Source organism: Lolium rigidum, chromosome 1 (assembly GCF_022539505.1).
Source record: "Lolium rigidum isolate FL_2022 chromosome 1, APGP_CSIRO_Lrig_0.1, whole genome shotgun sequence".
Taxonomy (NCBI): Eukaryota; Viridiplantae; Streptophyta; class Magnoliopsida; order Poales; family Poaceae; genus Lolium; species Lolium rigidum.
Window position 1 is genome coordinate 110,837,888 of NC_061508.1, and position 16,675 is coordinate 110,854,562.

The following is a 16,675-nucleotide window of genomic DNA, read 5'->3' on the forward strand; positions in this document are numbered from 1 at the left end:
GCCGGAGACGGCCTGGCTCTCTTCTTGAGGATCCTTGGGGCCTTGGGGGGCTGGCTTCCGGAGCTTCAGGAAAAACATAAAAGCATAAGAGCAAGCATTAAACCAGAACTTGGGTCTCGGAAGTAGACGTTTACCCGGAAGGTTTGAACAAATGCTTGGATGGCGAGCTGCCCCTTGTTGCTTGGTATTAATCCGCGAGAGGCGCTTCTTTTCCGCCTCCAATTTCCGGGTAGCCGCAATGCTCGAGCACTTCGCGGGCGCGTTTTGCATGGGGGCTGGAAGGAGCCGGCTTCTTCCTCTTAGCGGGGCGGGAAGCCTCGGGAGCTTCCGCCTCCGATGCGGCTTCCGGATCCGCGTTACCGGTGGATGGGACTCGGAGGAGAGTTCCGAGTTCATTTTCCTCAAGCGCCTCGAGCTAATGTAAACTTAAACACTTAGATGAAAAAGTTAAACACTTAGAGGAAAACAACAGACCAAGGTCAAGACGACGTACCGCGGTTCCGGATCCATTCGTGTGGATGTCTTTGTTGCACACGTGAACATGAAGATCACGTGAGATCTTGATGAGGACCCGGATCCTCTTGTCGATGGCGTCGGCGGAAAGATTGTCCTTGGTGGCGCGCATTGGATCGTCGCGCCCTGAGTATTCAAACATCAGGCGGTCCCTGTGTTGCAGCGGCTGGATCCGCTTGGTGAACCAGGAAAGGGTTAAATCCTTCCCCGTCAGCCCCTCCTCCGTGAGCTTGCGGATCCGCCTAACGGCGCGGGTCAGTTGAGGCGAGTCGGAGAAGTGGGGGCAAGTGCGTCCATGATGGAAGCTCGGTGGCGGGGCAATTCTTGAAAGGCGGAAGTTTCTTTTCGCTCGCGGGGTCGGAGACGTCCTTCAGATAGAAGAAACCCCCGGACCAGTACCTCGCGGATTCGTGGCGGTCGGTGGGGGGGTAGACGCGGCCCGGGCGGATCATAAAGGTGATGGATCCGCATGTAGCGAGTTCGGCGGATTGCCGGATCCTCTCCTTCTTGACGGAGAAAAGTATTGGAACAAAGAGATCTCGGGGTTACCCGGAGATGGCCTTCGCGAGAGGGCGACGTGGTTGCCGATGGCGAGCACGCTGTTTGGAGATATGTTGTGGGGTTGGAGTCCATACGTCTTCGGAATCTCCGGGAAGAAGTCCGAAGGCGGAAATGAAAATCCGCGCTCCACCGGTGCCTTCGTCGGCACCATCTCGTCGTCCCTCGGAGCCGGAGCTAGTTCGTTTGGAACTGACCTCCAGCTTCCGGGTTGCAGAAAGCCCTCCGACTCGAGGTTCTTCAGCTCCATCTCGGTGGTGGTACAAGGCCACCATTTTCCTTTAGCTTCAGAATCTCGCTTCCGAGCTTTCGACTTCTTTGTGACCTCTTCTGCCTGGTGCTCCGTCTGACCCGCCCCGGAGGTTTTTTCCGGGTGAGCAGAGGTCCCCTCAGCCTCCTTGCCGGAATCCTTTGAAGGATCCAGCCTGACTGGAACGAAGGGAGGAGGGGCGGAGGAGATCGGGGTCGCCATGATTGGTTCCGAAGTTGGAGGCGGAGTCGTTGAAGACATCTGAGGAAAAAGGGTTTGGCGGAAACTTACTTTAGTCGGATCCCACGTCGTCTTCCCCAAATTCACCCCTACCAACTACGGCGCGAAGATGAAGCTCGAGGACTTACTGTAATGGCGAATGCGGTGGTCGTAGTCGCCGGCGATGAGTTTTCCGCGCGGTGGCTCGCCGGAGTTAAGAACACGAAGAACACTGCGGTGGTGGATTCACTCCGGTGATGCTCCGGCGACTTTTCCGGCAGGTTCCGGCACGGCGGAGGAAGAGCTCACGGGCGGCGCTCGGCTGAGAGGTGAGAAGGGGGGGTGAATGAGGGTAAGGGCCTCGACGGCGGATATTTATAGGGAGAGGAGATAAGATTCGTGCTCCGCATCCTGTGGTCGGAACGCAAGCGTCGCACCGTTGGATGCGCGACACGTGTCCCAAACCCTAACAGTAAAAATGACTAGAGATAAGTTACCGCAGAGATCGCGCGAAAATGGCGCCGAATTGGCGGAACCGTTTGAGTCTTTTAAGATTCCGGGTAATTGCGTGAGGATAAGTTAGTTCTCATTCGCGAGCAGGGAGTAACCCGGAAATGTTCTTTGGAATGTCGATGGATGAAGTCCCGCAGGATGGGAGCATTTTCCGACTAATAGTTGGGGAAAGAAGAAAATGTGAAGTTGGAGCTCTTCAAGTTTCTCCGCGTTACCAACGTTTGCCGGAGATTGTGATGGACCAGCAAGGCGGAAACTGCAGGAGAAACTCGGAGAACTCTGGGGGCTACTGTTGTGGGTATACTTCATGGGTGTACCATCGACAGTGCCTAGATCCGGCAAGCCCGGGTGGCCCATAGATGGTGATGAGGCATGTGGCCCATCGGGCGGCCCGATTCGTCGTTGATCATGAAGGAAGAAGTCCAGCCCGGGATCGGTAAGCCGGATCCGTACCGACATTAGGAGTAACCCGGATCCATGGAGGCCCATGAGGAACCCGGATCCGGTACGACGTATATGGAAGGCGGATCCGTGACGTGCACGGCAAGATATTGTACCGTAGTTAGGCTATCTGTAATCCGGCTAGGACTCTCCATGTAAACCCTAGATCCGTGCGCCTTTATAAGCCGGATCCCGGGAGCCCTAGAGGCACAACCACAACTCATTGTAACAACGCGAAAGCGCCCGGATAATTCCGGACAAGCGGCGGTAGGCCTCGTCATCGTGCGGGTGTTCCGAAGCTGGGTAACTCGCGTACCACCGTCCCGTGTGCACTCCGCCCTATGGCCCCTACTTCTTCTCCCCCTCGTGAGGATCCCTCCTCCGAGGTACCGTCGATTAGGCAACGACAGATACAATTTTTTTACGCCACTCAGTTCGGTTGGTCAAGTCAAGCCTAGGTTTCCCTTGTGTGAGCCAACGGTGGTCACCAAAATGGCAAAATCCACAAGTAAGATGTCTATTCGGTAAGATTGGGGAAGCATATCTCCGTGCGAGTGCATTGAACCCTCCCAAGCCCTCAACCGTCGACACCACCCCTCTCCGGCCATAATCGCTCCGCCTCGCTCTCGAATTCTCGATTTCTTCGTCTACTCGCAAATCAACAGCAACCAGGACGATCTAGGGAGCTACGAAGATGGAAGATCTGGATCTGATGTACCATCTTTGTTTCCGTCCGATAGGCCGCACATACAAGGTAAATTTCTCTGGTGACCTATGCATGGTGAGGTTTAGGGTTTAGCGATTTGGGGTGGAATGGAAGAAGGCATGGGTAGACCCAGAGTCCGAGTTGCTCGGGCTTCGCTGTTGCACGCGTGAGGCACGACACCGTTTTCGGTTACGAATCCATGACTATCGTTGGGCAAATCGCTTCCCGTCGTGATTGTTTCGACGTGCGATCGTGTGCATGTGCCCACAGGAGCACTGGGGAAGACACGGGCCAGCAGGGGCTGCCCCCTCCTAAGATTTTGTATTTACACCTAGATCTGTGCTTCTCTATGCTAAACTTGAGCTAGAAGCTACACATTTTTTCAATCCAACCCCCATAATAGATGTTTTTTCCCGCTTTGGCCCCCTGATTCAGTTTTCCTGCCTCCGCCATTGCACGGAGCGCCTACAGGCCGATTCAGTGTGTGCGGGATTAACCGCCGCACGCACAACTCCGCCACGTCCGCTACCTGGTGGGTCGGCCCAGGTAAAGCTTTCCCCAGATTTCTCTTTTCCTCTTTTTTATTTTAATTTTAAAAACTTAAGGTTTTTTTAGCAAAAAAATTAATCAGATTTGGAAAATGTTCAAACTAAAAATTACTTTAAAAAATTTCAAACAAAAATTTGTTCAAATATTTTTGTTCAGAAAAAAATTGTTACAAAACTTTTTTGTTCCTAATTTTTTTTTTCAAATTTTTTTTCCGTGAAACTTTTTTTTTCTCAATTTTTTTCATGATCTTTTTTGTTCAGAAAAAAATTGTTGAAATAAAATTTTGCTCAATTTTTTTTACTAATATTTTTAAAAAGTTTAAAAATTCAAGAAAAAAGAGAGACAAATTGAAAACCGAAGAAAACCGGGAACTAGAAGAAAAATGAAACCAACCGAAAGCTTCTGGAATATTCTTAAAACCGGAAGAACCAAAACAGATTCACAATAAATGGGCCTTAGACCCAGTTCTTTTGAAGCATAGACAGCTTAGAGCATCTCCAGTCGCGTCCCCCAAACCATCCCCCAAACGGCGTCTGATTGAGCGTTTGGGGGACGTGTTTTTTTCGTGCCGCGTTTGGGGGACGTCGCTCCCCAGTCGCGTCCCCCAAACAAAATTTCGCAAATTTTAAACTTGACTAGATTCGATTAGATTCATCCAAACTTACATAGATTCGAACGAAATTTGACTAACTTTAAAACTAAACCTAATCTAGAACCACTTGCGGCGGCCGGAGGCGTCGTAGTACTGCCGGAAGTTGTACATCTCGTCGGTGACGACCTCCCGCTTGACGCGCTCGTCGACGGGCTCGTCCACGGGCTCGTCCTTCACCAAGCCGCTTGGTCCTGCCTCGCCGTCGTCGGTGAGGTCCACCGAGCGGCTTGCCGGAGTCGCGGATGGACATGGCGATCGCCGCGTCCGGGTCGCCCTCCGAGGCGTCCTTGTCGTCCATGGACGCCAAGAACGCCGCCCGCAGCCACGGGCAGTCCTCGGGGTCGTCGCCGCTGGCGATGAGCCGGCTGCTGCCGCTCGTACTCCGCGCCAGCAGCGCCGCCTGCGATGCTTCCTCCGGCTCCTCCTTCACCTCCGGCTTCGGGATGAGGAGGGCGCCGCCGCGCCTCCCTTGCTGCCGCCCGCTGCCGCTACCGCCACGCCACGCCTCGCGATCTTGCGGGAGGACGACATTTTTTGAGCGGCGAGGAGAGGATCTGGGAAGGGGGAGGCGGCGGCGACGAGAAGGATTATGATGAGCGGCGATAACTGGAGGGCGTCTTAAAACAGCGGGCGGCGGCGGGTGGTTGCACGCAATAACTCCGGCGCGGACGGCCACGCGGCCATGCACGACGAGACGCGTCCCTGCGTCGCCCGGGAAAACAGGGACGCCATTAACGTCGCTTGACCAAAGGTAGGCGACGGGGTTTTAGCCTTCCGTGCCGCGGACGCGTCGGCCCCGCCACTCCCCGCCTCGCTTTTCGTTGTGTCCGGCGTCCCCGGAGCGTCCCCTGTGGGACGGGGACGGGCTCGGGGCGCCGGACACCGTATCGGGCCGCGCCGGACAAAAGAGCTTTGGGGGACGCGGTCTGGACGACTTTTTTGTCCGGCGCGCCCCAAATCGCTTTGGGGGACGGTTTGGGGGACGCGACTGGAGATGCTCTTAGCCGGCCAGGGCTCGATCTGCTGCAGCCGTTCGCTGGCGCTACCTCCTCGGGCTGCCTGATGCCTCGTCGGACGGCCTGCTGCTGCCTTCTGCTCCGCTATTATATCCTAGTGCCCCGCAGTGCCATGGCCGACGCTGTTCCGAGCTCTTCGGTTGGGCTCCTCAAAGCTTCGCGTCAGTCAACAAGTCACTAATTTCTCTCGTGCGTGGACGGATGAGGAAAGCTTGCACGTGATTCAGCAGGTCACTAATTTCTCTTGTCTGTACACGGATCAAGAAGCTTGCACGTGATTCAGCTTAGGTTGTACAGATTTTTTTTAGTTGTTGAATTAGAGAGTAATTGTACGAACAAGTTTGCAAACAAGATGCATAAAAAAAGATAGTAATTTTATGGTCATGAACTCAGAAATAGTTTGTCGGAACATAAGTTCATCTTAAGGGTATTACATACTTTTCATCGTACAACCCACACAATAAGCTAAGACATTAGAAGCCAAAAAGAACTGGACAACAATTTCTTGTGAGCTTAATCTCACAGCTGTTTCTCTAGACAGCTCGAGCCCAAGTAGCTTATGCACAAGCCGGAGCCAAAAAGAACTGGGCCTTAGCCCGGCTCATCCCATTAGCATGCGCGCCATATTAGCGCACGCTAATGTGGAGCAAATAGGTTTGCCCTATGCCCACCCACACTTGCTATCATCAATTGGGCCTTGAACCTCATGGTCGACAAAGGCAGGAACGAGACTGGTATGAGGGAATGTTAGAGCATCTCAAGACCCGTCCCCCAAAGCGTCCCCCAAACGGCGCCGGATCGAGCGTTTGGGGGACGTGTTTTGTCGTGCCGTGTTTGGGGGGACATCACTCCCCAGCCGCGTCCCCCAAACACCGCCCCCAAATAGAAATTCAAATAGTTTGCATTCAAAAGAGATCGTTCCCGCCGAAGTCGTCGCGGTCAGAGTAACAGCGATCATAGTACTGGGCGCGCGATCATATTACAGATTGACGTAAAAATTAGAAGAAGGGGTTGGGCGACGGCGACACCGACGGTGCATCTCCGAGTCGACGTAGGCCCGTCGATCACGACAACCTCGTCGCGATCCGCCCGGTGTGCATGCTCCATCACCGACGTCGAGCGCGAGGCCCACACGTGTGTATTAGCGGATGTTGTCGCGTACGTGTCCGCCGGTGCCGGCTCTCGCTCCGGGTTGGGGTTGTCGTCGTCGCCTCGGCCACCGCCATTTTGGCTTAGATGTCGTCGAGGATTTGGCCTTTGAAGAAGTTGTGCGCCGCCCGCATCCGGGAGACATTCCTTCTGTCGACGCTGTCAGCAGGGATATGTCCTCCTTGCGTTTCTTGAGCTCCATGGATGGGGAGAGGGTAGCGGCGACGAGAGGGATAGAGTAGCGATGGCGGGAGGGAGGGAGAAATGAATCGGCGGGGTAGGAGGTGAAATGTGTTCGGTGGGCAGAAATGCGCGGCGAGAGAGGCGAGATGTGGCGGGAGAGGCGCGATTTGGCGGGAGAGGGGGACGAATTTTTCCCGTACCGCTGACGCATCGGGCCCGCCACTCCCCGCCTCGCATTTCGTTGTGTCCGGCGCGCCCGGAGCGTCCCCGGTGTAGCGGGAACGGGTTCGGGGCGCCGGACACCGTATTGGGCCGCGCCGGACAAAAAGAGGATTTGGGGCACGCGGCTGGAAACGTTTTTTCGTCTGACGTGCCCCCAATCCATTTCGGGACGTGGCTGGAGATGCTCTTACATTTTTTTTTAAAACAAGGAAAGGCGCCAGGGGCGCCACATTTTCATTCAGCTCATAAGCAAAGTACATTATGAAGTACATATCCCTGTTAGTTCAAAGTTTTGGAAAGAAAGAGCAAAGGGACAGGAGCCTATACATCTGTGAGCTGAATTTAGACAAGTCACTACTACACAACTAGGCCTACACCAACACATAGCTTGCTACGAATACAGATATGTGTATCTAGCTTTCACCTTCCCACGTCCCCACGCCTATGCTTTTTCTTGAACCCGTCCCACCACTCGGCAGCCCATCAAACTCCCGATCTCCACAGTAAAAAAACTCCCGATCCCCAATTCCGAATTCTCCTCGAATGCATGCTTACCCTGGCAGCAGCCGCCACAGATCAATCCATCCTATTCCCTTATTCTGTGCTTCCACCTCAGGCCATCCGACGACCGGCGGCGCGGCTGCCTCATCAGTATCCCCTTTACCCTCCTCCTCCTAGCCACATCACTTGACCTTGCCTACATCTTCTTCCTCATGGTCACGCAGGGACACGGAACCGCCGTGGAGCTCTGAGGCCCGGAGGTCAACTGGGGTTCCGGACAGCGCTAGGCCTCCGCCGCCGCTGCAGGGCCCTGTGCCGGGACGGGGATTGAAGCTGCGACTCGTGGGTCCTCTAGGTTCGTTTGTTGCATAGAAATACATCATCGCTCCTCCTATCCGAGCTTTGTATTCATCTATATGATCTTCTATGAAGATGACGTGTGTGGTTGGACTGCTGATTGAAGAAATACTAGTAAGTAGCACGTGCTTTGCACGTCGAGACATATATATACTTCCATACTTTATGTATTTAGTATGCATATGTTGATAATATTTTTCGTTGAAATTAGTCACAAAGACCAAAGTTTGGCTTTTATAGAAAACTAATACACCATACAAGAAGGAATGAAGGAGCAATATGTGAGATTGCTGAAATTATTATTTTAGTAAGTACGAAATAGCAATATAGCCTAATACGAAATGACACTTCTTCATGGACACCTCATTGGGAGTATGTATATTTCTGGGATTAGATGTTATATTAAGGTCCATCTTACCTTGTGTGGCCTACACATTTCGCGGCGAGACAACGTATGTTATACATGCTCGTGTTTCACCAGCAACAATGCTATCTACCAATCCTTGATATAAATCTGCTCTTATGAGAATCTGAGTGGATGGTCGTAACAAGAATGCTAACCTTATTGATTCAATCTTAATATACATGTCAACTATATATTGTTGAGTCAACCGCCCTCCAAACAGTAGGATGTTAAATTCCCCGGGTCTAATTTGCAGCTTAAAGCAATAATATTCTCGCGGTGAGACACAAGAACCGGATCTATGTTCCTGCATTCCTACATATTAACATATGGTTAGTAAGATATTCTAAAGTTGAAACATAGAGCAGTTAACCAATTATCGTATGATAATGAACTTGCCTTCTTCGTCAAAAGCATTTAACTGATTGTCTATAGATGTCCTTGCACGTCGACTCACTCTAGGCAGGTCGAAGTTCCATCCGACCTCTCCATTTGGGAAAAGAAGTGGATATGATAGCGGATCATAACACCCGTGGTATGCTTTTATATATTGTGGACGGTCTGATATACCATAAACCATTATACTCCTGTCAAAGGCCTCGAGGGTCACTTCCCTCAACCCAAATTGCTGCCACCTGTGATGCTGTTGGAGCATTATATACTCTTTCAAAGCAATATTTGTGTTGAGCTCAATCCTATACTCACGAAGGTTTGGAATAGAACCAAGACTTCTAAAGATCTGGACATAAGGATTAGATGAAAGTATATCTACCAACTTTCTGATGAGACCTTTATTAAGGTTAGGTGAATGACGAAATCTCTGTTGTAGATCAGCATCAGTACTGTCATAAAAGTATAGTTGTAGATGCTTGGGACCATCATCTCTGGGCACTAATTGGTCGATTGGGTGATAAATCTGACCCTGTGCACGGAATGTATAAACTCCAGATCTATTATTGCAGAATCGTTGATCCAAGACAACACCAAGAGAGGTAAAGGAGAAGTGAGAATTGAAGTAACGTATGTTATCCCGGAAGTACTTTGCATCTGGATCTTGGCTCGTGTACAATCAACGTAATTCATCGGGAACTGATGGAATTACTATTTTAACTTTTCCACCCATGCAACAAAACGTTGGTCTCTCATACTGGAACCTTTTTGCATTGCAATGTTGACAGTTAGGTACTTGATCTAGAAAATGGCAATTGGTGGGTAAATTTTGATATATACGATCATATGGATCCATCCGTAGGCAACTCGGGACAATTTTCCTTTCTAGATATGATTGGAGTTCAAAACCTGCATTGTTTTATTTGAAAAATATAAGAAAAACAATTTATATTTAGAAGTGTTATTGTAGAATTAAGTTTAGTAAATACCTACTTTGTCCGCTAGGCATATAACTTTCATCATCATGGTCGTCATATTCAAGCCCCTCCCTAGTGTCCCCAATATTATCTGTCGATTTTGAGTCATAAAAATCAGATAACATAATATTTTATTTTTGAGCATACTAAGTAAAATCAGAACAAGGTGGTACTGAAATTACCTCGAATGGTGACAGGAAAAGAATCACTTGGCATGTAGATAAGATCTTCATGTGAAGGGCTGCTATGATCTTGTAGTTTCACAAGAGTATGTCTAGTTTTTTGTTCATTACTAACAATTACTCCATCAGATGTATGTTGTGCACCTCTGGAAGTTGCTCCTTGCGACTTTCTTCTTCTCTTGTACTCACGGCTTGTTTGTAAGTATGCCTCTCCTTGTTCAGATGTCAACAGGGAACAACAGCTAGTGGTGCATCGGAGCTTACATCCACCATGGCCACTATTTCTGTTGCATATTCGTGCATCCGCTGCAGCTTGATTCTCTGAAGAAATAGAAGACACATATACTCCAGATGGACTGATCTTCACTCGAGTACCATTATTTGGACGGCACATGTTTGGCTGAAGAAGGATGCGTTGCTCAGATGCTGACACATCAAACCTACCAACTGTGGTCACTGTTTATCATATGGCAAAGACAAAGTTAGACCATAATATCAGTAAATACGAAATATTAGTACTAAATTAGTATACTTTCATCAACCTCGTTTCCTTTTTGCCGAGCACTTTGGTTGATGGACCAATGAACTGTGTATCTTAGAGCTTGAAGATGGTTCCTGTAACGAAGTGACTGCTATTTCTTTTCCTGGCACACAATTATATATCAATATCATCACATAATTATGTACAACGAAGATGATATTTTTAGTAGCGCATGGTACCTTTTGTCATTGTAGAAGATTCATTTGGCAAGTGGATGTTGCCATTGGCACTCGTACGGTATCCTCTGTTATGGACCGTGCATTGTTATTGCCACTGTTTGCACTGTCACCTCGCTTCATTCGTTTGTACTCCCGATTCCTCTGCAAATAAATTTCTCTCTGATGTGGTGTCATCTTCATGTACCTAGCTCGGTCACGGCAACGTTTGCGTTGAGAAGGATCCATTGGTACTGCACCACTTAGCTGAACCAAATGGTGATTATTTTGCTCTGCAATGTCAACACTTGAGACACACAAGAAAAAAAGGAATGGCGTTAATTGCTCGTGTATTTTCCTGCTGATGAAAACCAATTTTTTTTATATAAACACCATGGAAATTAAAAAGTAGCTGCACCCAGTTATCATGGCAAACATATTCAAACCATCAAGGATCTGTAACTGAGACTGGGCTGGACAAATGGACAAACACCCTGTGTGCAAAAAGTAACAGATATTCCTACATCACAGAGGTTAACCAACTGATTCTTCTGTCAGTGGTAACAAGAAGCATGACATGTGCAGTTAAATGAACGGTACAAATCCATAGCCATCACTTAAAAAGCAAAGATAAGTAGCGACTCACATGTGGTTTCCTCCTACGGGTTGGCCTTCCACACGAAGAACATGTCTTGTACAGGGCAGGCTTGTCTATGTACAGATCGTATACTTACGTATACGACGGCGCCGCTGGAGCCTGGAGAACCCGAAGAGGTGCCAATCCGGATGTATTATGCTACAGATAGGAGTAACGGCTGACACTTCAGCTCAACCAAGCCTAGCAAGATCGTTGAAGATGCAAGGAACGGTGTAAGGGAGACGAAAATAGAATTGTAGTGAGTATGAGATAAGAATGGCGAGACGCAAGTGATGGGATTGCAACTGAATGGAGCAGATGGTGTGCACTGAGCGGGATGAAAGACAAAAACGCGGGCCGTGGGCAACATGTTCTATTTTGCAAATAAAAAAATCAGAAGCGCATGGCCTGTGGAGCTGTCGGAAAGGGTCCAGAAGCTACCAAAAGCTGTGCGCGGGAAGAGTGAGCGGGAAGGAAGCAGAGCGAATCCAGCTGTTTACAACCATTCGATGGGATGAAATCAACGGTGAAAAACGAATCTGCAGTTCCTAGCGCGAGTCTGGAGTGAGAATCCAATTCAAATTTCAAAACTGGTGCATTATAGTAGTAGAGGTAGAGATAAAAAGATGTGGTGGATCCTGCTGTATTTGCACTTCCGCTAATCTTTCAGAGATGACAGGTTTGTAGATTGGTTGTGAGTAGGAAGTGCGTGCAGTTTGGAGTTTGTCTTGACTGTAGATATTTGCGTGACATATGCTCTGCTTCTACCATGAATAAACATCCAGATGAAAGAAGAATCAAACATTGTTTGGTAGGAAACATGTCACCTTACTCTTATTGCAATATTCCCTCGTATGAATATCACTATTAATTCAAAACTCATATATTAGTGTTAGCAATTTGACCATCTGAGAATTTAATTAAAACAAACATGTCCTTTACGAAAGTTCTATTAAGGGACTTTTTTTTGCTTACTGCATCTGGTTATACTTAACTCATAATGACATAGCTATGGTAAGTTTCATTACCAGTTGAACATCTGTTGTAAGTCAGGCAGAAACATACTCCTGTGTATCGTAGCAAGCTAGTTTAACCTTATAATGGTCCTAGTTTAATTGTTGTAAGTCAGGCAGTTTGAGTATAGTGTTTGTGCTGGCATTTTTTCTTGCACACTGTTCAGACCTAACTGTCAAAACAATTCAATGGCAGCTGAGGAAGATAGAAAGGCTTTTGAGGAGGGGCTTGGGAAGAACACCAAAGTTGTAGATGAACTCAACTGCTTGCTGAAGGATACCTCGGTAAAGCTGAATGTGCAGAACAAAATATCTTATCTTTGTCTTTGTAGTTACTCTAATCATTTATGTTTACTGAAACGATGCTCCTGCTATAGTCCTTAACTCCTTCCCTTTTAGCGTGTGAACTATCTAGGCTGTAACTGCATAAAACTAAAAAAATCCAATAACTTGTAGGTAAACGCCCTGACTACCAAGCAAACAACACATGTGACATAGAATTTGAAATTCTGGTGAAGTACCTCTTACTGTGATAATATATCAATTCATATCATGCCTACCAAAGCTGGTGGAACATTGTGCACAGTTAGCATATTGATGATTTTCCCTCGTCTACTTCATTTAGAGTGTTAGTGTAGAGCTGCATGGATATATTCATGGTGACACTATGAATGGGCGGAAGTGGAGGTCAGGTGATCTGGAAAAAATCCCGAGGAAACACTAATTATGTACTATCAAAAAAGTAGAATTGAGTATGTTTCTCGACTAAAAATTCAAATACTGCTCATGATAAAGTTCACTGCATTCAAGGACCATTAAACTAGGGGAAATGTTCTCCGCACACTGCTTCTCCTATGTTATGCGAGTGATGTGTCGATTTGTACTTTGTTAGCAATAATCTTGTCTAATCAGTTAGAGTCTAATTAGGAATTAGAAATAGCTTACTTCAAAAGGTTGCAGTTCATGTAGGATTGTAGGCGACTCTTAGTGTCCTAGTGCGTTTCAGTCTGAGCTAGCAATCTGCTAGTACTACGTGTTAGTTTAGGTAAGAGTCATGTTAGTGTCCGGTTTGGAGTTAGATTAGTACTAGATAGCTATAGGTTGGAGTCCTAGTCATTGTAGACTTCAGGTACGAGTAGGCTTAGAACGTTGAGTCGGTTTGCCTGGTCCGTGAATATATACATGGACGTAGGCGTGGTATTGTAATCGTGAGTTGTACCGAGAAAATCAGAAAAGCAATAAAGAGTAGTTTGGAGGGTGCGACACGCACCCTTGGCGATAAATTTTGTCTCCGCGTTTGTTCGTCTAGTTTGATGTGATTGATCCGTGGGCGAATCCCAACAATTGGTATCAGAGCGAGGTCGAAGATTTGAAGCTACGCTTGCCCCGGGGAGGCGACCCTACTAGCGCCTCGGGGCGGGCGACCGTTTCTCGGCGGAGCGGCCGGGTGGAGACGGCGAGCAAGTTGTCGTCAGCGAGGCAGCAGGCGATCGTCGCTGGGTTGAGCGTCAAGGAGGTGACGACAGGGTGTTGTTGTCGGCGAGGCGGAGGTGGATGATCGTTGATGGGAGAGGTGGTGCCGAGGTGTGGTACCGGGAGTCTTGTCAAGATCGTCGTCCGCGGGTTTTTCGTCAAAGTCGTCTTCGGAGGAGTCCGATGAGTCAAGGAGTCGTGGTCGTGCAAGTTGGCACCTCGAGTCAGCGTCGAGTCTGTGAGTCGTCATTGTGTCCAAGTGCTTGTCTCTGTGAGGATCTGTTGCAGTTGAAGCGTGTGGAGGTTGAGGGACTGTCCACAGGTGAGGGATTTCACCATGGGCGAAGACGCAACAAGAGGATAGCGGGTAGCTGTCAGCGTGCCTCAACCATGTCGTCTATGTGTCTCGACGAGAGGATCGATGTCAAGTTTGAAGGGGGCGGTAAACCAGTGAAGGGGAGTCTCTTTAATGAGGACCTGTCTCTACATGAGGCTGGAGTGGATGGTGTAGTCCACGAGGTAGTCGGCATGTATTGCGCTAGGGTGGACGGTGTGTTCCACGGTTGCTAGCGTGGCTGGGTAGTCCGGATCATGCTTGAGTTGTTCCGTAAATTCGCCAAGTTGAAACTGGGGAGAGCCAGTTAAACTTGTCGTGGAGCGAGACCTAGACAAGACGCAGATATGCAAAGGAGTCAAAATCGGAGAAGCACAGAAGACCAAGAGTCAAGATTAGGGAGAGATTGTTAGCAATAATCTTGTCTAATCAGTTAGAGTCTAATTAGGAATTAGAAATAGTTTACTTCAAAAGGTTGCAGTTCATGTAGGATTGTAGGCGAGTCTTAGTGTCCTAGTGCGTTTCAGTCTGAGCTAGCAATCTGCTAGTACTACGTGTTAGTTTAGGTAAGAGTCATGTTAGTGTCCGGTTTGGAGTTAGATTAGTACTAGATAGCTATAGGTTGGAGTCCTAGTCATTGTAGACTTCAGGTACGAGTAGGCTTAGAACGTTGAGTCGGTTTGCCTGGTTCGTGTATATATACATGGACGTAGGCGTGGTATTGTAATCGTGAGTTGTACCGAGAAAATCAGAAAAGCAATAAAGAGTAGTTTGGAGGGTGCGAACGCACCCTTGGCGATAAATTTTGTCTCCGCGTTTGTTCGTCTAGTTTGATGTGATTGATCCGTGGGCGAATCCCAACATACTTGTCCCCGTCAGATTAAGTATTTAGACTTTTCTCTATATGTACATGCATACTACCAAATTCTTAGTATCTATATCTATACCTAATAATAAAGGAGCTAAGGTTTCTGCCAAAATTTTCGTCCAACTTTTCGTTGGACGGTTTTACCCTCCCACCAAAATCCATAATACGCAATCATGCCACCGTACCGGTTCGTTTGCTTTATTTCTCCTCTAAACCCGAAAGGCACAGCTTTCTTCTCCCCACCCTAGCTAATCCTATCCTAGCGGCGACACTAGATCGAGGACGATGGTTGAGCTACAACCGCCCACCCATCGAGGACGACGGCGGCGAACTCTTAGGTACGTGGCTGGCCAAGATCGACGCTTCGGATGGGAGGAGGATGTCGTACTCCCGTAGCGGAGGAAGAGGCGCCTGAGGCGGCGCTCGAGCAGAGCACATGGCGGCGGAACCAGGGCCGATTGGATTTCCCAGCTCGGGCGCCGTCGAGCGGTTCCAGCGCTGCCTCCCGTTCCCCACGTCTAGCAGGCCCAACGCTCGCCGCCCTGCTTCCCTGCACGCCGCCATGGGCCCGCGATCCAGCACGAGCAGAACAGCGGAATCCCGACAAGCTCGTCGAGTGTCCGCCGGTGTCCTGCGACGGTGAGGACCGTGGTGGAGGCTGGGAGCAGCTCCAACGCCGCGTGCCTTGTGACTACGGTGACGGGCACTAGCGGTGGTACGAGCCTACGAGGATGTCAGACGAGTAGGACTCGTCGACGACCCGCTCCGATGACGAGAAATCCAGACACATTTGGCCGCCAGCCTCTTGATCTCCGGCCACCAGCAAGCTCCAAATCCTCCAGCCGGCGGAACGGGATGGCGGCAGACCCAAACCACCCCGTCCCCGACCAGCAGGCCATCCCCTCCGAGCTGATGACGGGGAAATACAGATTAACAGAGGTCAGCGAGTCCATGACGGCCGCAACAACAGCGTGCCCCGCGCCTCATCCGCAATACGCCTTCATGAGCTCCTTGTGCCGTGCTAGAGCCGAATGTTATAGGGGCAAAGTACAGTCGGTATCAAGACTGGTAGGGAGAGCAACGCATTAGGCATCCATGTGTGCCAGCTTCGTGCTCATGCCTGACGACGATTTGGGGATAAGCTATTCTCTGTAGAAGTTGGATGGACAAGTCAAACTCGCTGTCTCTCTCACATAGTATTCTCGATCAATCTCGGTACCCCTTGTTGTACAACAATTTGCCTCTCCAAGTACTTATTAACTGACTTTGGAAACACCGTTGAATCAAATCATTATTTGCTGCTAGATCAATCATTATTTGCACTTATATGGCAGAGGCATTATTTGAGGCCGGAACTTAAGGACTTAAACTTTTGGAAATTTAATTTGGCTCTCGATGTATATGCTCCCTTTACCAAGAAAATATATTTGGAAGTGTCGAACATTTTCATAAAAATTTCTACATGTACATATGCTTATACATGCGTTCGTCAAGTTTCGAGAAAAAACCGATATTTCTATGGTCTATGTAAAACAAAGAGAACTTTTATCTTGTGAAAAGCCTTATTCTTAGCACCAAATTTTATCTTTTTTATGTACATCATATGATAAGTTAATTTTTCATGAAAAAACTTTGTGAACGCGTAACACTGAAGATACGTGTGAATTTTTTGTTTCAAATATTTTAACATTCCAAAACGTGTCTAAAATAAAGGGAGCAAATGCTCCGATAAGCCAATACACCATTAACCTTTAGTTATCTCAGTTATGAATTATGTTTCAATTAGACTACACTAAATTTAATTAATTAATTGATTAAGGGGTTGCTGAAACTCCTCTAGGGTTTCTTCCATTGCTAGGTCTAGACAAATTGA

The 16,675-nt window shown here is 48.4% G+C and overlaps 1 long non-coding RNA gene across 3 annotated transcripts; it reads left to right on the forward strand.

The window, feature by feature from the left end:
- The first annotated feature begins 7,390 nt into the window (after nucleotides 1-7,390).
- LOC124652106 lies at nucleotides 7,391-12,640 on the forward strand. 3 transcript variants are annotated; one of them, XR_006987611.1, is made up of 2 exons: nucleotides 7,391-7,827; nucleotides 12,324-12,640. It is a non-coding gene; the product is annotated as an uncharacterized LOC124652106 (long non-coding RNA). The 3 variants fall into 3 exon arrangements; XR_006987631.1 differs by lacking the exon at nucleotides 7,391-7,827 and adding an exon at nucleotides 11,742-11,793; XR_006987605.1 differs by lacking the exon at nucleotides 7,391-7,827 and adding an exon at nucleotides 11,800-11,925.
- Nucleotides 12,641-16,675: the final 4,035 nt, after the last annotated feature.